Consider the following 23,613-nt stretch of genomic DNA (forward strand, 5'->3'; position numbering starts at 1 on the left):
TTCTTTATTTTTTTTACTATTTAAAATTTAGAAAGTAAGGTACTCCTGACACTCAGTTATGGACTCGGTCTCCTCAGAAAAGAGCGTAATCCTCTTGAAATTTGCCCTTGTTTCAGATACTAAGCTGAGAGCTCAGAGGAGCACTCTGGTGTGCGGGATCTCAGAGTGTGACCGCAGAGTGACTCCCTCCCCCCGTTCTTCCCTGCAGGGTTAGAGCAGAGGTAACTATTTAGAACTTATCCACCCTCCCTGTGGATCCGTCTTTCTCTTTTCCTCATGAAAACTCTCCTGTGTTGTTAATAACCCCAGACAGCAGCTACTAATCGATGCTTAGAAACCCCCAGCAAGATTTGTCCATCTCCATTCCATTTCTGAACGCTTGGTCCTTAACCCCTGTAGAGAGTCTGGCCTTGGCTCTCTTGAGGCCCTAGAGTTCCAGAGCTTGCAACCTGCTGGTTGGCCCCTTCTCCTGCTCCCACCTGCTCACCTCAGCCTGCAGGTGCACAAAGGCTGAACCCACCACAGACCAACTGGGGTCTGAGGGGCAGCTCTGCTCCTCACCTGTTCCATGCCCTCGAGAAACTCAGTCAACCTCTTCAAACCCAGTTTCCTCAAATGGCAAAATTGAGTGATACATAAGCATGTTGTGTAAGTTCATTTCCTCCTCCTATTTCCTGAACCTCAACTCTTCCGTTTAATGATTCCCAGACTTGCCTTCTGGAGAGTTTTTCATAATCAGGAGTTTGGGAATTCTCACCTGTGTGCTCACTGATGGAGGACCTCTCAGATGGTGCTGAGGGACAGGCTCCACGGCGAGGCTCCACAGCGAGGCCCTGCCCTGTGTGTCCAGCTCCATCCTCCCAGGGCTGAGACTGCCGCTCCACCGTGTCACCTTACACACTGACTGCTCTCCTGTCTCTGCCCAAAACCAAATGCATCCTTGACTCACATGAATCCTGCCTGTCCCCCGACAATTAGCACATATTTGCTTTTTTCTGCTGCATTTTATATTAATTTAGCTAGCATTACATAATTGGATACAATGTAATCTCCCAAGTACCCTATAATAAGACAAGAAGCCTTCCATATATGTTTTACTCCTGGTCATTAAATTTATAGGAAGGTGTGTTAATAGATCACACTTCTTTAATTTGGCAGAATCTATTTATAATTGAGACAGTAAGACCTTTGTAACTTTAGTTCGTTTAGTGGGAAAGGCAATGGAATAAACCCAACATAGTTTCTAGTGGTCATTTTAAATAGTCAATATATATCTCTATCTACTCTTAAATAAAAGAAGCTTTGATCCAGCCACTAGCTAGAAAAATCTTACTTTCTCGTGTTTGGTTCTCTGCAAATACCAAGGAAGTCTCAGGCACTTTGCTCTTTCTTGAAGGGTATTGATTTTTGCTCCTTTTCTATGTAGTGAACAACTTCTGTGTCTGAATTCTGGAAAATTCCTTTCAGTCTCAGAAAAAGAGAACCTTCATGAAACTAAAAGAAAGTAAAAATTTAAAAATTGGCAGCTCTAGTAAATAATAACTTCTTCCAAAGCAGAGGTCAACTTTATCACGACTTACACACTCTATTCACATGAACCTTTGAAAATAGAATGAATAGTTAATATTTCTCAATGAAATTCCAAAAAAAAAAAAGTACAGGTCTACAATATTTTCGTGAATTAGCAGATTCATGAAAATTGAGCACTACTAATATTTTCTTATGTTGAGTGGAATGAAAGAATATATGTATTTCAATGACATGGGTTCAACCGTGGAATCAAGATGTTTCAACCAAAGACCTAACAGGCTGTCCTGGAAAATACACTGCAGGGCAGGGCACACTGCAGCCACACGGAGCGGGTGGGTCCTGCCTGCTGCGAACGGTGCCTGAATGGGAGCTACTTCCCACCTCTCCTCGTGGGACAGTGGGTCCTGCCTCATGGACTTCTTGAGAAGGTTAAATGTAAGGACACATTTGAAGCCCCTTGAGCAGGGCTGGAATCAAATTGCTGCTTTAAATGTTATTAATATCAACAAAGTGAGACTCTGTCTCTACAAAAATTTTTTTTTAAATGTTATTACTATCATCAATGTTGCTGCATAAACGGTGTTTCAAACACCCCAAACCATGATAACACAGTTGGCAAAGGCTGTGTATCCAACAAAGGTTGCCATACATAGGAAAAATTAACAAGCTCGTGTTACCTTTTATATTTTAATAGTTTTTAGATTTCTATGTCAACACACAGAGAAATATTTTGCAATGACTATTTTGTGAGTAAAGTTACATTTGGTTGTGATTCCTCATTTTCCCTATGCGTATATATGTATGGTGAACTTTGAGGTGTCCTGTGGAAACACGGCACCCAAAAAGTGAGTTGCAATTATTTGAGAGCAAATTTAATGTGATATATCCTTGATTAGTAAGGCAGAGTCTTCATTTTTATTTATTCTTTTTTTTTTTTTGAAACAGCATCCCTGTTACCGAGGCTGGAGTGCAGTGGTGCATCAGAGCTCCCCTTGCTCACAGCAGCCTCAACCCCTGGCCCAGGCGACCCTCCTGCCTCTGCCTTCCAGGAAGCAGGAACTACAGGTGTGCACCACCATGCCAGGCTAATTTTTCTGTCTTTTGTAGAGATGGGATCTCACCATTACTATAGCTGGTGTCAAACTCCTGGTTTGAGGCCATCCCTTGTCTTGGCCTTCCAGAGTGTGAGCACCGCCCCTGGCCTAGTAAGGCAGAGTCTTAAGAGCATCTCTTTAAAATGAACAAAAGCAGGATCTGTCCATTTGTATAATCGATGGGCACATGGTGTTTACTCCTTTTGATCAGAGCAGTTACATGTTGTGACTTAAACATAAAGAACATGGTGCTACATCTGGAATCAGAGCAACGGAAGTCGGGCCAAGGAGATGTGTGGGGAGCTATGGGAGAGAAGGTCGTTGGAGTAAGGTGCTCCAGCACCAGTCCTGAGAGGCCTCAGAGCAATCTGAAGACACCGCGGCTGTGATTCCCTGACAGACTGAGGATGTTATTAGCAAGAGAATAAAGAAGGCACAGACTCTGAAGAAGTCACTTGGAAAAAGGACTAAGACAAAAAAAAAAAAAAAAAGGTGAAAATTCAGCGGCAAACAGTGTTGTTAGTCTTTGGAGAGCGGTGATTGTAACATGTTATTCCCAAATTACTCATCTCTCAGATTTAAGAGCACAAGTTATTCAGCATTGGAGTGTTTTCACAGGGATGTTGGCAGTAACAGCTTTTTCCTATTCACACATAACCACATACCCAGGATTTAACAGATTGCACAGAACACCAAGTTCAACTGGTGTGAGTGTTCTTTCACTGGCTGTTTAAATTGAGCATATTTTGCAAAATAATTTTCTTGGCATGCCAGGTAAGTTCTCTCTGCTTTGTTACGTGGAGCTGTTAAAAGCAGAACTCGGGATAGTCTGGCCCCGAGACGCTACAGATAACATTTGCTTTTGGAATGAACGGCGTCTGCCCCAGTCTGTTGTATTTGTCATTGTTTTTATTAAAATGACTCTATTAAGGTGATATGTAATATTATAATCACATTTTCTGTTTCTTTAACAACTTTTTGTTTTCCTCCCTCCGCACCCCAGAGTTAAAAATTGCTTTGGGGAGCATGTGAGCATGGTATGTTCATTGCTTAATTTTTTAAGTAATGTGTCTCTTACAAACTGACCCAAAACTTGCCGTGGGGAAACGTGTAAATCCCTTTGCCGCAAGTTCAGATGCTTGAGATGATCTACAAGATCTACAAGCCTCTTTCTTTTTCTTTAATGCGCCCTCCAGGGAACGGCTGCCGGCCTGTCATTCTGGGGCCCCTCTGGCCCGTCTTTCTGGACCCCTCTCAACCTGTCATTCTGGGCCCCTCTCAGCCTGTCTTTCTGGGCTCCTCTCGGCCTATCTTTCTGGGACCCCTCTCGGCCTGTCATTCTGGGACCCCTCTCAGCCTGTCATTCTGGGACCCCTCTAGGCCTGTCTTTATGGGACCCCTCTCGGCCTGTCATTCTGGGACCCCTCTCGGCCTGTCTTTCTGGGCCCCTCTCAGCCTGTCTTTCTGGGACCCCTCTTAGCCTGTCATTCTGGACCCCTCTTGGCCTGTCTTTCTGGGCCCCTCTCTCAGGCAGACATCTTTTGTCTCATCCATGTGACTCTCCTGCTCCCTGCCTTTCTCAGTCTTTGTTTTTTCCTTGTTGGGTGAAATACCCTGAGAAATATCACATAAAAATTAATTTATTTTAGAGCTGGACCATCAGAACCATTGCCCTCCTCACACTGCCTGGTTGTGGGGCCGGGTGTAGGACTCTTGTTGAAGATTCTTTCTGTCAGAGCCGTGAAGGCTCCGTCCCCCAGTGCTGCTGTAGAGAAGTCTGCCTCCATCCTGATGCCACCCACCCAGGCCGTGCCCAAGTCACTGCTGCTACGGGACACATCACCCCAGATGTGCTGTCTGATATCACCCAAACTTAGAAAAACTTAGCATTATACCCAGAGAACATGTGATAATACGTCCAGGAATTCAGAAGGCTCTGGAGGGATCACTCTCCCCTGCTCCCTGACGTTTAAGGCCTTGGGTGGGAGGATGTGACTGCTGCAGGTGTTTCCTTGGCTGGGGACGGCCATCACCTGGCCCTGCCTTCACAGGTGTGCTGGCTCCTGAGCACAGACCACGTCAGGACAGGCCTCTCCACAGGTTCATGCTGCCTAATGGTGGGGCAGCCCCAGAGTAGTTAAAAGGGGGCTTAAGTTTTCAAAAAGATGTCTCCACAGCAAAGCAGAGGCTTCATCAGCTTTACGACTCTCCCTGTAACTTACATGAGGTCTCTCCAGCCACTGTCCATCACAGGTAAGTCGCTAAGGGACTTAAATTCCAGGGAAAGGTCCTGCGGCTGATGGCGTGATGGAAGGAGGTGTAAAGGTTTCCCGGTCGCACTCCTAGCTCACTACCTCTGTCTCGTGGTCAAATAGTCTTTCTTTTATTTTAATTTGCAAAATACACTTCCCTACTCCCAGGAATATGCAGACTCATCAATATCACAGTGTCTGTCAGTCTGGAGTCCCTCGTCTAGATGAGACCTCAGTGCAAAGGAGGACGGAGATTCTGTGCACTCCTGACCTGAGCACTGTGACCTGCAGAGACACCTGTCACCCAGCACAGGATGAGGAGGATGGTGGGATAGGCATATGGAGCTGGTGTGGACACATCCTCTCGCAGGGACGAAAGCGGGAGGCAGGCAGCTGACACCAAGTCGCAGCAGCTGGAATCTACCCCGGCTCTGTTGCTGGCCCCGTCCTGGGGCTGGGTCCTGCCCCCAAGAGTGAGTCTCAGTGCACCCAGATCCCATGCTGGGAGCCCCTTCCTCTTAGGGGAGAGAACCCTGTCTGCAGGGAGGACCCACTCCAAGCTGCTGCCTTAGACTTGGGGCCCCAACATTCTCTGGGGTTTTTTTTAACCATCTCTAACTCCTTTAAAAACTCACGGCTTCCTGTGTATCAGTTTAAAGACCGGTCCCGTGGAGCAGAGGCCACACCCGCAGGTCTCTTCAAGATCATCCCTTCTCCACCTCCAGCTCTGGGAAGGGCCCTGGGGCCAACACCCAGATTTTCTGAGAATCCAGATGCTTCCCAAGGAGGATTTGTAAAGGGTTGAAGACCCTGAGAAGGTCTCCTGTCTCAGGCCATGGGCACTTCCCAGCACTCCCGCAGCTCCTGTTACCTGTGGGGTCTTCACACAATTTAAATCCTTGTCTTCATTTTACTTTGGTTCAGAAGAGAACAGAAACAAATGTGGGAACCAGTCATTTTAAACTTCCGCCCCCTCCCTCTTCTACAAAGTCTTCTCTCTCCTTCTGAGACACCACACGCCAATCAGCGTTCTCTATGGTATTGGTGGGGAACTCCCGATGAGCCAATTCTAAGATACACAGTTAATGCATTACTATTGTGTGACAAGTAGAGTTAGTCATTTCATTCATATTCATCATTTAGCAATGTCCCAGCCTACATATCTGACGTGACAAAATGCAGACAGGGGTCTGGGTGAGGGGATTGGAATCCCTGAGTTCATTTCCACCATCTCTGAAATTATAGGATCACATATGCAGAAGTCACATCATTTATTTTTGATTGAAAAGAAATGTTGTGATTTTTTAATTTTTACTAAAACCAGGGGAACGTTGTTCAAATCTCTGTTCTTCCATTTAATTATCATGCCTGAATGAATTACTGATCTTATACAAGCCTATTTTCTCATTTGTAAAATTGGGGTACCGTGTAATAAATAGTTTAATAACTGTAATGCACTCAGTACAAGGCCCCGTCATGTACTGTAAACTTAGCACAAGCTGAAAATTAACAGCTTGTGGACAGGTGGCCTGGACATGCAATTTCCATCTGATTCGTAATCCTTAAAACTGTGAATTTCTACCATCCAAAGAAACTTGTGAAATTCCAAAGTTGTAAATGTGCACACCTTGATTATTAATGCACATTTTATCTAACTTTATATCTGTCTCATGCATATGGAGAAACATTTAGGGATCACCAGCCTTTGGAGGCAAGCTTCCAACAGAAAGACAGAACTCCAAATAAAGAAACAAAATAACAAAACAGAATAAAGAGGATCCATGTATCAAAACTTTGTGATATTCTCAGAGCTAGAGCCATGATGAACACTTGGGAACCAACAGGAACTCTTGGAAGTCAGGAATATGTTAGCAGGAACTTAAAGAAACAAAGAGAAGGTTTGGAAGGTGGAGTCGCAGGCGTCTCCCCACATGGGACTAACCTTTAAAGACATGGCAGGTCCACAGTAAAACTATTTTTAAAAACTGAGAAGACCTGTTTAACACACTGACTGCCACACTAGAGATAGTAAGAAAACATGAACGATTAAAATATGCCAGGAAAAAGTCACCAGTATGTGATAGGACATTGTCACACTAACGTAAGTTGCACAAATGATTTAACCCACACTAGTGACTTGACTAATTTGGGAATATGGGAAAAGCGGATATGAAGTGGGGATATTTAGGTGGAGTGAGGGGGGTGAGCACTTAAATCTCCCACAGCCTGGATCACTAGCCGAGGTCCACACAGCATCAGTCCACAGCAGCCCAGGCAAATCACCCAGAAATCCACACGTCAGAAGACCTTGTATTTGCAGTAATATGTCACTTTCAACACTGCACTATGTTAATAGGTATTAAATATACCATTTACGTATTTATTTAAATTTTGTAAATACACATATTTAAAAGTGAGCACAGGGCGGCAGCTGTGGCTCAACGAGTAGGGCACTGGCCCCGTATACCAAAGGTGGAGGGTTCAAACCTGGCCCTGGCCAAAAAAAAAAAAAAAAAAAAGTGAGCACAACTTTCAAAGTTGCAAAATATTATTTTCATCTGATGAAAACTCAATAAAATAGGTTATTTTTCACCTCTTCACTGGTGAGAAAATAGGAACCTGGTTTATGCAGGATTTGCCCTGGATTATGCAGCATTAGTAAAAGTGGGGTTACACCAAGAATTGCAAAGCTCAAAGTCCCTGCTATCTACAGAATGTTCAATAGCAATGCATGCGTTTTTTAAAAAGAAAACGTTTGTACATATTAATTCTGTACAGACGTACTTGGTTTGAGTCACTGCCCTGCATACAATATTTACTGTATAGTTAATCTCTCCAAACCCATTTCCAAGTCTGTAAAGTGACAGTGATGTAAACCTGCCCAGTCCACCTCAGAAAGACCCGTGAGTCTAAGATGAGGGAAAGCGTGTTTTAGTGAATGTGGAGAGGACACTGTGGTTACTCCATCCTGTTTGAGCAACAGATGTTGCTGCCTCCTGGAATGACAGAGCTTTAAGAACCAAAGACGGGTCTGAGGCTCTGTCCCCACTCACTCCCTCATCTGCTGAAAAGGTGCTGCTCAAATGCTGGACACCGCTGGTGTGGAATCTCTCTACCAAGAGCATTAACAACACCCCCAGGCTCTTCAGAGAACTTGGGCGTGATGACATTCCCTGGTTGGCAGTAACCATGGTTGACATCTAGGTATTTCTCCACCAGGCAAAACCCAGGATCTGTGAGGCCGGGCAGTGGTGGAGGACCAGGTCTGCAGTGTCCAGCGTCCACAGCCCCTCACAGCAGCCCAACCATCTGCAAATATCTGACAGCGGAGGTGCAGGTCCTTCATAAAGCAACACCCTTTGCAGGGGAGTAAGTGTGACACAGCTGAGTGGACCCTGAACCCACAGCCCCACAGTGCCTGGTTCTTGTGTGTTTGCATTTAATACCCTTAGGATGGACTGTCCCTCACCCTGACCCATACCCATCATCACAGGTCATTTATGCTAAGATTTTGCTGTGCCAGGCACCTGTCTAAGCATTGTATATGTGCTAACTCATTTATCCTCACAGTGATAATCTAAGGCAGACACAATGCCCTCATAAAGGTGAGAAAATTAAGACAACAGACAGATTAAGTAACAAGCCCTAGGGAGGCTAGCTAATGACTGGGGGAGGTAAGATTCAAGGGCAAGTCGTAAAGTCTCCCACCCTATGTTTTTGGATTTTTCTGCCTTAGAAATAAAGAATCATTAAAAGTGAGCATGTGAATGGTCTGTAAATATAAAGTGATTATACTACCCTGTTTCCCGAAAATAAGACATCCTCCGAAAATAAGACCTACTTACAGGAAAGATAAGACGTCCCCTGAAAATAAGACGTAGCGCGTCTTTGGGAGCACACCTTAAAATAAGACACTGTCTTATTTTCAGGGAAACAGGGTAGTCATCTTTTTCTATGAACTGATGTCCATGAACCCACAGTGTAAGAGAACACACACTTTTACAGCTGCAGTAAGACTGGGCAAGACTGGGTCTCATCTGAGGCTCGCCTAGGGTGAGTCTGCTCCCAGTCAGGTCCCTGCAGGCTGTCAGGGCGTCAGTCCCCTGCTGGCCTTGGCAGGGACCATCCCAGTGAGTGTGGAAGGTGAAAAGACAGTGAGGTTTGCCAGCAACATGGGAATTATAATCTTATATAACCTCTGAAGCTGTCAACTTTGCCACACTTAATTTGTAACATACAAGTCACAGTCAAGATTCAGAGCAAGGGTTTGCACAGGGCAGGGACACTGGTGAGGCCCCAGGGGCCTCAGAGCCCCTCCCCATGTGACCAAGCCTCCCACTTTGGGGATGATGTGCTGGGTACTCATAAAGTGAAGCTTTGAACTTATGGTTAGCAAATCCCAAACACTACAGCAAGAGACCATCCCTGTCTTCTGCACATTTCAGTGTTAACTTTTTTTTCTGATAAATAGCTTAAAGGGTTATTCCTTTCAGCTCAGCAAACTCCTGTTTGAAATCAAACTTTATGTGAAAGCAATAAAACTAAGATGGTAGTGGGGAAAGTGAGTTTAAAAATAACAGGTTGGAGAGAACTTTTTTACAGCATTGAGGGATTTCTCAGACACGAGGCAGATGAGACAGGGGCTGAATTCTGTTCATGATGGTTTTGTGGCTGCGCTGATATGGCGGTTGGTCTGTTTAGTCTGCTTTGCTATACTGCAGCCAGCTTTCTAATGGTCATCCTCAAAGGGGGTCATTATGTCTTGACTTGCTGGCCGTGCAAGATCATTTCAGCTAAACTGCAGTGCACCTGTGCTGTCTGCCTCACCAAAGACGCAGAGCGGTGGGCGCCCACCCTGAGCTCAGACCCATACACTTGACACCCCAGCCCCACCTGCCTGCGCACTCCTCCGCTTCACAGATGTAAAATCACGTCTGCAGGAAACAGTTCTGTGTGCTGACCTTTCCCGACACAACGCATTATCCCAGCATGGCTGTCTCAGGAGCACATTTATACAAAGAATTAGATGGCTTATTTCAATACTAAAACCTTCAATATTACAAGCAATTTATTACAGTGTGTCAGTTTAACTGTCCTCCAAAATAATATTTGCTCTCAAGTAGGAGTGAGTGAATTTGCCGGGGAGGTGGGAAACAGCTAGCAGGGTCTCCCACAGACACCCTGGTCAGTCCTGCTCCAGGACAGAAGGGTCAGCCAAGGTTTTTTTTTTTTTTTTTCGTTTTTTGTTTTTTTAATGACCTCATTACTTCAAATGGAAATTAAAAAAGCACAATAACATAGACTTTCTAGGCTTAAAATAGGACTGGGAAGGGGAGTCTTACGGACTAATGTGCCCTTCTGGTTTATAAGAGACAATCCCAATGCAGTTAAGAGGGATGAGAGCAGTCACTCCCCACCCCCTGCCCCTGTGCCAGCCAGAGCCGCTTCTCTTAATCCCACAGGCCAGGTGGGGCTCAGATTAAAGCAAATATGACCCAATAGACTTGGCCAATTTAAGTGTAATGAGAAGAGCAGCCCCACCTGACGGGCACCTGCCGAGAACATCGTGGCACAACCCTCCGCCCACATTCTTCCTGCAGAAGCCTCGCTGGTATAAAGACAAGAATGTGTAACAGGGAAGGGAACATGCTGGAAGCTCAGCCAGGGGGGAAGGAAGGTGCTTTGAATACGTTCCCTTATGTCAGGGAAGGAGGTGGGGCTTCTTTCTAGAAGGCAATCCCACTCCAGCTCCACTCTCTCCATTCACCTGTGTCTTCACAGGCGCAGCCGGGCACTGGAGGTACCAAGGCCCCTGGGATGGGGAACAGAAACCCCCAGGGGAGGATGACACCTGCAGACTCCTGCTGCTGAGTCTGATTCCACGTGGAGAACAAGCTTGCCCAACTTCCACACAAGGCACACTCTCAAACATGGGAATCCTGCTGGGGAGCCCTTCAGCCGTTTCCTGACACAATTCAGGCGACTGACGGAGAAGGGCATTAAGTGGCACAGGGTCTGGGCTGCCAGCAACGGCCTTGAAGCTGCTCTGAGCTCACACACAGAAGGAGCAATACGAACTCCATCAACATGTACCATACGTGAAATGCAACCACTTTTGACTTCCCAAATGTGAGAATGTGAGATATAATAGGTGATAACTTTTTTTAAAAATTTCAGATGAATATGAGGGCACGAATGATTAGGTTACATTATCTGCATTTGTCAGGCAAAGCTCAAGTTGCAGCTGAATCCTTCAGCCAGGGGGTGTCCTATAGATCCCTACTTGTGCGCATTAGTTGAGAACCCACCAATCCTCCTCCCTCCTCTTTTCCCCTTTCCTATCCCCCCTCCTCCTCCCACTGGAACTTAATTGTGTTTTTCTCCCATGTGGGCGTGTAATCTTTTGATTAGATAAAAAAATTGCCTCCACCATGATTTAGCTGATGTATAAACAAACTGTATGTTATTTTGATATAATTATTGTTTGTTTAGCTTACCTATTTGCATCCAGGAATAGACATGAAGAGATCACATATCAATGATATTAATTGATTGATCCATAGCATTTAATGATGGCAAATCACTGGTTTGTAATTGGCTTTAAAATCAGTAAGAGAAATATAATCATTGATGTTTTCCTTTTAATGATAAAGTTTGGAAAATGAAAAATAATAAGCGATAAGAATATAAACTCCATTGCGAGGCAAGTGTGAGTGTGTGTTCATTCTTACCATGGACTATTACACAGGTACTCCTGTGTGTGACTTTCAAGTTCATATTTAAATATCTACTAAACAAGATACTTTGTCCATTAAGTTATACTTCTTAGAACTTATTATCTTATACTAACATAGTAATCATAGATATGTGGAATTATTTTTAAACATATATGAATATTTTAAGCTACAATGCAAGCGTGCAAAATATAATTTTTATAGTGAATGCAATCCTCCAATCTTACAGATTTTAATTTTATTTAATTCAGGAAAGTCTGAATCAATTTGTGGTGTTCTTAGTTTAGGATTGCCATCTTAGGTCACTTTTCTTCAGGCGTACTAATTTTTCTTTTAAAATTACATTCTGCTTTTCTAACCAACTCCTAATAATTCAGATCTAGGCCAGAAAGAAACTTGTGGTCAGCCTTACCAGGCAATTGGCCCCAATTTTGGTTTATTTGTGACAATAAATATGATGCTAAGAATTAAAAATCAGATTTCCAGGTTCTGAGACTCAACTCCCCTTTTATCTCTGTCTTGTGAACTTCAAAATACAGCTCTGCGTTTCAGAAGATTAAAGTTGGTCCCTCATGATTTTGTGGAGTCCCTTCCTTTATCTGTGTTCTGGAACATGAACCAAGGTAGTGGACAAAATCACAATGATTACTGCAAACACCTCAGTGATTTATGGCTCAAACAGGCATAGGGACACTTCTCCATTCTTAAAACTGGTGTAGCAGCTCACTCCCGGCTTCAGAAGCATGTGTCGTGTGTCACTGATTATGAAGGCAAATTACAGCCTTGGAGAATCCAGTGTATTAAATATCTGAAGTCAGGGCCTGGCCCTGGAAGCACCTCTGTCTGGGTTCTGTTATGCTGATTATGTTTGTTTTTTAACCAGTTCTGTATTTTCCAAGCTACCTGGGTACTCGTTTTATAATACGTGCTCCCTGGATATACCGACCCTTACTTCTGGCCTGTATTCTCATTCCAAAGACACCTAACATGACCCACTGTCATTCTGTGATGCCTGGGTCACTTTTCCAGGCAACCAGGGAGAATTCTTAATTGACACAGAGAATTTGCAGCAAAGACACAGACTGGAAGGCAAATTATATTTTTCACCATGACCCCATCCATAAAACAGACAAAGCCAACAAACAAACAGACAGACCACTCCATTTGCGGAGGATCTATGAAAATGAAACCACAAAGGAGCAAAATGGGAAAGGGCTCGCAGGACATAAAGCGAGCTCTCCTTCCACCCGACTCACTCCAGACCCACCCTTGTGTTTTTTAGATGCACATTTCTGCACACTGTCAGTTCTATTTTTACTTTAACCGTGTAATTACAAAATATATTTCAGCACAGAGAGCATTCTCTCTGATTTGTCATGCTTTGTAACATGGTGCATTTTAAATGGCCTCTCTCTGGTGTGACTTTCTTCTCTGCTCTACCTAGAATGGAGCAGCCTATCTTTCAGCAGCCTGTCTTACTGGAAATTGCCTCACGAATACTTGCCCACATGTTTTAAATTAAGCTCCAACATAAATGATCCTCCAAACTTGGGGACCGTATTCCATGTGGTCTGTTCCAGTGACCAGGGTCACGTCCACGGCTGACAAGTCTGCTCTTGGAGGAGTCCTCGAACCTTCTCAAACAAGGTGGCCAAGGGCAGGGAGCACTGGGAAACTCCTTCTTGTGCAAAGAGACAATTGACTGACCTGCCAATTTTATTTGATAATCTAGGGGAAACCTTCTTTTAAAAACAAATGGAAGAGCCGGGCATGATGGTTCACCCTGTAATTCCAGCACTCTGGGAGGCTGAGGAAGGCAGATTCCTGAGTTCAGGAGTTCCAGCTCTGAACTCAGTAGGGGAGGGGGAGTCCTTAATGCAAACCAAATTGCACAGAGCCAATACCTGCTAAGGGGAGTCCTTACAAGGGGAAGCTGGTGTTTTGCAGTTATTACTAAACTCTTTCAGCTGAGCTTCCTGTCTTAAGGGGGCAGCCCCTTATAAAATTTTTCCACCCCTGCTTCTAGGGGTGGAGAGATTTTGAGGTGTGAGCCTAGTCTTGGCCCAGACGATCAATAAAGGATACTTGCTTAATTTGGAAAAAAAAAAAAAAATGACAGCTCTGATTGTATGCCCATGGCAGACCAGGTACATTTACCTCTGTGTTTACTTATACGTTACAGCATTATGTCTTTCTTAAAAAAATCTTTAGTCTTGTGCCACACCTTCTGGGGGCAAGACATGATTGCAAGAGGGACTTTACCTAACAAATGCAATCAGTGTAACCTGGCTTATTGTACCCTCAATGAATCTCCAACAATTAAAAAAAAAAATCTTTAGTCTTATGTAGGTTAACAAATTCAAAGATAGTTGTATACAATTTTGCAAATTTATGTTACTAAAGAATCAAACAATAGGGCGGTAGGTAACATATATTATGGTGTGTCCTGGTGACACTTATTATCTGCAGCTCCTGGGAGGAGTATGCTGTAACCTGAGTTCATACTAGCTCACCTGGAGCATCCGTGGGAAATTCCCCGCAGGACTGCAGACTCAGGAGAAAGACAGTCCCTATAAGATTCTCTCCCGGAAGCCATTCCCCTAATCTAAACCAGGCAACCTCGGTGGAACGTGATTACAGGATCACACCGAGCCGGACCTCCCTGCAAGACTGGACGTTGGCTCCCTTCATTTCCTCCACCCTCAAGTCTCTGCAGAAGTGGGACGTGCACAGAAACTTCCAGGGAGTCCTGGAGGTGCAGGCTGAGCCCCCGGGGAATGCTCACACTCTGCCAGTGACCTCAAGTGATTCCACAGCAGAGGCAGAGGCGGGGAGACAAGTCACCTCCATGGCTTTCTGAGCAGGTCCAGGCCGCACCCCTTTTCATGACACGTAGCTAGTGAGTCTCCCACCAATCAATGTCCCGCAGCCGGCATGAGACGGAACTCAGAGGCACTGACGTCTTTTTCGTGTTTTATTTCCTTTCCTTTTCCAAGTATAATTACATTAAACTCTCTCTTCAATTCTACACCACTATGCTTCAAGTTAACAAATCCTAAAGAAGTAGACATTTGAAGTTTATGAACAAAATGCAGGAATGCTGACCAAGTTTGTGTGGGCTATATAATACCTTTAAATCACAGAAGTTGGGGAACAGGCATTCATGTGAAGGAAACAGTTTTTTTTCCTTAGAAACCTATGCTTTTCATATAAAACCCAAAGAACCAGTGTGCCATCCATTAAATTGTCGGGTTTTTCTTTTTTAGTTTTTAGTTTTTCAAATTAATATGAGGGTACAATTTTTAGGGTGCATTGTTCTCACTTTAATCCATCATTTTTAGTTGTAAAAATTAACATAACACATGCAGAATGAACGGTCCCAATTGGTTTTATTTTACTTAATCACTTCCTGAAACTCCAATGAGTGGGGTTCAATACAGCACCTAACGAAATGAGGGTGCTCACCTGTTACCTCCCGGCAGGTCTGACACTCGGTAGTGGGGGTGGGTGGGGGGTGTCTGGCCCCAGCAAGCTCTGTGCATTCTGCCACCAAGTGATGGCAGAAGCAGCTGCCTTCCTACCAGGGTGGCTCTTACGGAGCCTCCCAGGGAGAACTCTCACATTGCCCCCCAGGGTGGCCTCTCACGGAGCCCCCTACTCCTGGGCAATGTGCTGCCTTCTTTATCTATATCTTTACTGTCACTGCTCTCTTGGGGACTATTCCTGGCAGTTTCAGTAACTCTCCAGGGCTCTGCTGATGCATGGTCGTTAACATTTTTATGGGCGTGATTAAAGTGGAAGTGGGTTTTTTGAATAGAGATGGGACTCATACAAGGCTGTCTTTTCTTAAAAGATACTTGGAAAGCCTTTCCAAAATAATAATTTGACCCACAGGACATAGAAAAAATGCCAAGTCTCCATCTGTAACACCACAGTCAGAGAGGATAAAATGAGATCCCCCAGGAAGGAGCAGAGCTGGGTTTCCTCTCTCCACAGCTCGGGCATCCCTGGGAATGAGAAGGAAATAAATAGAAGCAGAAAGATTGTGGACACCCAGTCTAAGAAGAATCTCGCTGGGAAATGTTTCGCTGCTTAACAATAGGTTTTCAAAATCTGGGGTAGGAATTTAATTCGTTGAACATTCGAAACAACACAACAGGTCTGAGGCAGAGACAGTAACTTTGCTAGTCTTTGCTTTAAACAGGCTGTTAGACCCCAGGCCGGGTAGTGGGGTGGGAGGAGGCGGTGCGTGGCGTCAGGGTGCCCCCCAGCCTTGCGTCCTGACCCGTCTCCAGCCCAGTCACCTCCAAGCCTGCAAGCTCAGCAGCTCGACCTTGTGACGGTCCCTCTCCTCATTTACAAAACGAGAACAGTAACAGAACCTCCTCCACGGTGCTGTCTCAGGCATTGAACAAATTCAAAATTTCAAATATTGGAACTGTACTGTAAGATAGTAAATGCAGTCTCTATTAACTGCCTTAGACACAATTACCTATAAAAGGTGAAAAAAGGTGAATGGTCTCTAAGCCCAATATCATGCTGAAATTGTATAATGCTGAGAAGTCAGAAAATGTCACAGGACGTTTTCTGGAAATGCCAAGTTTGAGAGACGTGGTGTAAGCTGCTCCCCGTGGCAGAGTGACGGCAACCGTCACTAAACATTACACATGGCTCTCCCGGACACAGACATTCACCCTGCTGATAATGGAGTCTCAGGCTCCCTTCTGAAGTTCCTGCATCTTTTGGTGTCCATGAAAAAATCAATTGTTTCCTCTGGGACATCCCTGGGTGTTCAACGTATTTGTGTGGCCTTGTCAGTTTGTGTGTTTGGCCTGTCTGTCGACGCGGCCACAGTCAGAAGCTCAGTCTACAGGGGCTCACTGGACATTGTTCAATGAGCTAAAGATTCCCACGCTTAAATTATTAAATTTTGCATTAGAGTGAACATTCTTTTCCTTTTTTTTCCTCTCAAGCAAACCTTACACTATTTTGGTATATGTTTCCTACCTTTAGTAAACAATTTAAAGGACTGTGGGACCTATTTTTTCTCATTTGTAGCACAGAAGCACAGCGGGATGTTTTCCTTAACTCTGCCCTTGATAGCACACCATCCACCAGGAGGCACTCACGGAATCACATCCTCAGAGCAGGATCGCATCCCGGCGTCTGCCCTGAGAATACCTCTCTCTCTCCACCTCTCTCTTTCTCTCTCTCGATGGTGGAAATGGAATTCTCACAGAGTTGCCATTAGGAAGATGTAATTATGGACTGGTAAACATTAATATTGCAGAATGCTGTGTGCTGTGAAGGTCAGTACAGTGTTAGTGTAAGGGTGTTTAACAGACGGACTGCAGGCTCCGTTCCAAGGGGACTGTGTGCTTTTGGCATGTGAGACGCACTCCTCGTGTGCCGGAGTTGAGCTGAGAACAATGGTTTAGAGATCACGGCGTGATGAGCTTTCGGTGAAATGCGCTTATGGAGTTAGAAAACTGGCTTCTGATTGATCTCCTTAACGTATATTTAATCCCAAAGGAAAAGTCACAGACCAGTGCCAGAAAAGTACTTTGGATAATTGGGAAGTTTTAAAAATAGAAGCCCTAGGTCACATAGGGTAACAATCGGAATGAGAGCTGATCTAGTTAATGAGATAGTACGTATTCCTATTTCAGAAAGTCACACACAGATGTAATGTGAATTATCAATCTAGTGGACTCTCCCCCTCACTCCCAGATTGCAGGTAATAAAACACATCTTTAAGTAAAAATGAAGCAAACTCTTTGAAACCTTTCAGATGCACTGTGCTGTGCACACCTGCCCTACAGCAGAATTTTTACAGCTGCTTTTCAATGTGGCATAGAGATTCCTGGGGGAACTTTTCTCTTTCAAAACTCACTTTCTCTGACAAACGTGTTCATCCATTTCTATCCTTCTTTACTTTCTATTTTACTTCTCACCATTTATTTTTTCAATTTTTCCACATTATTTGGTTTTTTTTTTTTTTTCATTTCATGATTCCTGAACTTACCTGGGCAGCCCCACCACAGAGAGGCAGGCGTGGGGCAGGTGGCATCCCGACACCCTCACTGGGCGGGCAGGTGGGCAGACCACACGGTGATGGAAGTTTAGCGTCAGAGGTCCTGGATCCCCCTTTCAACTTCCCTTCATCTTTTTCTGTGCCTAGTAATCATGGGATAATGGTTTTTGTAATAAAGAACCACAGAGATGACGGACTGGAGTCCCCTGCACCATGCTGGTTACCGTGCCTTCCTCAGGCATCTGACTCTCACTATATGAGAACAGAATAGAGCAAACACATTTTTTGAATTTTTTTTAAATAAAACGCAGAGAGGGTGGCACCTGTGGCTCAGTGAATAGGGCACCGGCCCCCTATACCAAGGGTGGTAGGTTTAAACCCGGCCCCGGCCAAACTGCAACAAAAAAAAACCAGCTGGGCATTGTGGAAGGTGCCTGTAGTCCCCGCTACTCGGGAGGCTGAGGCAAGAGAATCGCGTAAGTCCAAGAGCTGGAGGTTGCTATGAGATGTGTGATGCCATGGCACTCTACAGAGGGCAACAAGAAGACTCTGTCTAAAATAAAACAAAACAAAATAAAATGCAGAGAAGGCAGCTGGGCTTTAACTCTATCCTGCATTTCGAGCTCTTGATTGGGCTCAGCGGCCTGGGAAGAAGCGCCCTGGGCTCTGGGTCCCGCACACCCACCTGGCAGGGGGAGCTCTGCTTCCACTCATGGCACCATCCTGCAGGGGCTGCACCCTCCACCCAGTCACCCCCAGTGCACCTGCTCAGAGGAGCATCACACACCTGCAGAAGGGCGGGGCAGTATCTTTGCAGACACAGCATCCCACCTCACGCTCACCCCCAGAATCCTCCCTACCACACTGCAGATCCCCCGTGCAGCCCTTCTGTTGTGATTTGGGGACCTTCTCCCTGGACCCCTCAATCTTGTGTTCTTCCAGCTTTGGACATGTTAAGCATTCCTGCAATCTTAACTTTTTAAATTTTGTAACCTTAATTTTTTAACAAAATATTTTCTCTAATTTGTTCCCACAAATTTAGTAACTTATATGAAATAAACCCATTCCTTGAAAAACACAAACTGCCAAAGCTCTCACAAGGAGAGCTACACAGTGTCCCAAAAATTGCCTCCCATGTCACCATGCATAGGGACAATGGAAAATTGTACCTAAATACACCTTGATTTATAAAATACATAAAATGAAACAAAACAATTATGAAATATTCTCTACATGTTGGACCCCTCTTTAAATACACCTTATCTTTAAAGGTGTATTTAAAGATAAATACACCTTTATCTTATAAATAAAGGTGTATTTAGGTAAAATTTTTCCCGTCTTCCCCTTGTGTGGTGATGGTAGAGGCACCTGTGGGGACCACTGGTAGCTAATATGAAAAGGACTGTTCCTACTTCAGAAATTGAATCAATAAGTAATAACTTTCCAACACAAAACACTAACACATGTTTTAAAAATGATACAAATTCTCTGCAGTATTTTCTGGAAAGCAGAAGCTGAAGGAACCCTTCAACGTGGGTGCAGGAAGTCTGGTGGAGAGAGGTCATCTTCTCCATAAATGGTGATGGGCAACTGGACGTTGATATGGAAAAGAAAACACACAAACATAGAACTTTCGTATTTAAAAAAAGATGAAATGAGGGCGGCGCCTGTGTCTCAGTGAGTACGGCGCCAGCCCCATATGCCGAGGGTGGTGGGTTCAAATCCAGCCCTGGCTAAACTGCAACAAAAAAATAGCCAGGTGTTGTGGCAGGCGCCTGTAGTCCCAGCTGCTCGGGAGGCTGAGGCAAGAGAATTGCATAAGCCCAAGAGTTAGAGGTTACTGTGAGCCGTGTGACGACGTCACGGCACTCTACCCAAGGGCGGTACAGTGAGACTCTGTCTCTACCAAAAAAAAAAAAAAAAAGATGAAATGCATCACAGACCTAAATATAAAACAAAAAATATCAAAGCTTTCAAAAGAAGGTCTGAGATAGTATCCACAGATCTTGGTTTGGGACACAGGTGTTTTGATGATTATTGCTGGTGTTGTATTTTTCAACTGAGTCTCACTCTGTCACCTGAGCTGGAGGGCGGTTGAATCATCACAGCTCACAGCAACCTCAAACTCTTGGGATCCAGTGATTCCCCTGCCTCAGCCTCCCCAGTAGCTGGGACTACAGGCACCCACCACAACATCTATCTAGTTTTTTCCTATTTTTAGTAACAACAGGGTCTCACTCTTGCTCAGGCTGGTCTCAAACTCCTGAGCTTTTTCTTATTAAAAGAAAAATCATTTTGGGCCAATTCATAGAAAATGTATATTTACCTCTCCTAACATCAATACATCATTAACATGAAGAAATGTGATAAATATTTTTTTCTATTAAAGATACACTCCGCTACTCATCTAAATCGGGCACAGACGTTTTAGAAAGCTCGCCAAAGGTCCACTGAGGAATTGGCCTCTTGAATTGTGCTGATGTGGAGAGACCACATTCCTTCTCAGTAAGCAATTGTTCACTAACAAAATATATGTTTAATTGACTGAGAAAATATATTAAGCATTTTGTCTTCTAATGTAATTGCTGTTTATGTAAGATGCTTCTTGAATTCTAGTTGCATTTGAGGACAATGGCAGTTTGGGTCTTATGTAATGTGCTGTGATTTCACATTTAAAATAATAGGCAAAAGGACCTCAGCACTTTCATGCAGAATATCAGATTTTCAGATAAATATTGGCTCTGTCAGGAGAAGTAGGTTTTAAACGGACAGATCTGTGTGATTATCCGTGTTATTTTATTAACTCAGACACAGCGGAGGACTTTTGTTATAAGGCTGATTATTTCCAGTCCGTCTTTTCTCTAAGGATATAGATATTCGGAGTGCCCCAGATTTAAGTAAGACGCTCAGATTCACCTCCCCGCCATGTCCTCCTTCTGTGTCGGCCCCAAGGCCCCAAGTCCCACCCTTCTCCATGTCAGATACTTCCAAATTCCCATTGTAGACATTTGCCCTCTGGCAATCCCAGCCTGTGATTTCAGGCACTGCTCTGATTTCATCTGACATTTATTCAGTGCTGTTGAATACAGAAGTGAGTGATTGGAGCAGTTATTCGTTTCAGAATATTGCTCTGTCATTTTGCTAGAAATGGAAATCGTTCCTAATTGCTTTAAACCAGTCTAGCAGTTCTGGGACTCCAGCATCATTTGTACCACTGTGGTGAACCCCACCTGAATCCTGTGCTTTAGAGTCGAATTCAAAGCTGCTGGTTATAAGGGCCCATCTATTGGACCAGGGCTCAGAGTTTGGAGGTCAGAGGTCATCCTCATTCACATCCTAATAGGACATGGCATTGCCCATCTCACTCTCTCCCTCCACCATAGTCGACATGCGCCAACATTTCTTGGTTTCTTTCTCTGGTTTGAGCGTCTCCTCCTTACCCTGCCCTCAAATCCCAGCAGCTCGGCTGCCCCTACACAGACATGAGTACCCAACATTGTCAATCTAAAACTTATCCTTAATAACCCATCAGCTCGCAGGACCCATCTTCCAAAATTAGGACTTCCATGTGATGTTTCTTTCAGAAGAATAAATGATAAAATTTAGTAAATATGTATTAGGCATCAATTCTATATCCAATACTCTGAAGAGAGAGCTAACAGATTTAAAGAAATATTTTAGTACATCATTTATATTCAGTTCTTAGTAGAAACAAACAACAACCCCCCCACGTTTGCAATCTGTAATTTTCAAAGATGGCCATGCAGATGTTTGAGATAGCTCATGAGTACCAGAATCATTCTTAAAATAAAATCCCCTATACTGGATAACCTTCTGGAATTTCACTCGAGCAGCGTGTTTCCGCGTTCTTGTTCTTTTCGTCCTCCGCGTACCCTGTTGCTCAAGAAACATCACTGGAGCCACTTTGCAGAATCTCTGTAAATAGCTCTGTGTTAAGCAGCACCAGTGCTACTGAAATCTGCCAATTTCGCAGTGAATACATAATGTAAATTCAACTTTAAAATGTTCCTTAATCTCTGCCAAAAATTAGAGAGTCAGAAATATTCTGTAACTTCTAAATACCAACAAAAGTGTGTTAGTGAGGGACAGCTGGAGCCCGGGTGCTGGTGTGGTGGGGTCAGGAGGGAACTCGCAGGAATTGCCACGGGCCTGGGTCTTCCTATAAAGCTGCAAACCCTGAATTTGTCCCTCTAAGGAACAGTTTTTCAAAAGGCAAAAAACATTATTTTCTATAACTATCTAATGTTATGCACTTGCTATAAGACCTGCATTCCTCATGGGAGCAACTGCTCACTCTGGCAGGAGCATAGTGTCTTCAAAGGAGGCCTCCCAGATGGGACCTGTGGTCACCTATGCTCAGGGCTGAAAATCACAGTAGGTTGCTACCCAAGAGCGAAACTATGGCAGGTCTGCCGAGATGCCCAAGCCCAGCCTTGAGTACCCACCTATCCACCAAATCCTGGTTCTGATATCCTCACCCATAGTGGGGTCCCTACCCTCACAGGCACCTGCCTGCTGCCTGACACCTGCTCCAGGTGTCACAATAGCTTCATTCTTCCCGTTGTTCAAGCCAAACTCTTTGCCAATTCATGACTTTTCTCCTGTCCTCCCACTCGCACCCAGTACCTGGAGAAATCCCCCCACCAACTCTGCAGTTAGAAGGTCCCCATGGCCCCCAGTCCTCTGGAGCAATGCCGCTGCCCAGCACACGAAAGCACCTGCTGTCACCTGCACAGGCGACGTGGCTTCCCGCACACTGGTCCCTGTGATGCCCCATGCCAGCACTGCCAGTTAGAGAGTGACTCAGCCTACTAAGGTCCTTTCCTCCCTCCTCCTGCCAATGCACTGGGTTTGTGCATATTGGAGACTAAAGCCAATTCCTGGACCCCAGTATCAGTACCATCTCATTTCACGCCTTCATAGGTGCTGGCAGATGACGGCTGTCTTTTTTAACCTTGAAATTAAGACACATCACCAGCTGTTACCTCACTGGTTCCGTGTCCTTGCTGGCCCAGCCTCCACGTTGTCACCTGCAGGACCCACCATAGTTCCTGCCTCAGGGGTGCACAAATGGCTAAGGGAAGTGCAGCAAAACAGACCAGGGCTCTTGTGGGGTCGCTCATGGTCTGGAAGCCAAGGCCAGCTTAGATTTCAGGCGCGAGGACGTCAGCCAGTGAGGCGACAGGACTGGCATGTTGAAAGCCTGCAGGACGTGGGTCTGGCACGCAGGGGCCCAGCTTCCGCACCAGGCCTTCCTCTAGCCCCCTCACTGCTACACTCAGAAGAGTTTTCTTGGCTCACATCATCAAAGGAGCCCTCTCATGGCCTCAAGTTGCCAACATCTCCTTCCTACCTCTGTCTGACATGGTTACTACTGACCTCCATCAGCAAATGTTTCTAGTTTGTGGAGAATATTAAAAATAATACTAAAATAGTGGGCGTTGCCCGAGTTCCATAAGGTTGTAATAAAAATTGCCTATTCATATTAAACATTTTTTTAAACACGAGTCAAAACAAACCAAACATCCATAAGAAAAAAAATCACCTAAAATTCTTCATAAAAATGTAGTAAATTAAATTAAAATGCACCGAGACCCCTGCCTGGCGGGGGCAGGCTTTGTAATCTTGCAGCCGTTCAGTTTCTCTCGCTGCTCTGTTCTCCAAGCATCTTCTGGACGTGAGGATCCCACACCAGAGCTTTCCCCGGGGCCTTTTTATCTGCACATTGTGCAAGCTTTCCAGCATTTCTCTGTCTTCTTGGATTGCATGAAAAGGGCTAACGGGCTCACCAAGGTTAACCATTCTTCTTGCCACCTCTAAAAATTACATTCTTAGAGGAATTGCACAACCAAGTCAGACACTGTGGGAAAATTTAATTAACAAAATGTCAGGAACCATCGTTGTTATAAATGACATAAAGGGGAAAAAGCGGGAGAGGGTACAACCTT

This window comes from Nycticebus coucang, chromosome 20 (assembly GCF_027406575.1).
Source record: "Nycticebus coucang isolate mNycCou1 chromosome 20, mNycCou1.pri, whole genome shotgun sequence".
Classification (NCBI taxonomy): domain Eukaryota; kingdom Metazoa; phylum Chordata; class Mammalia; order Primates; family Lorisidae; genus Nycticebus; species Nycticebus coucang.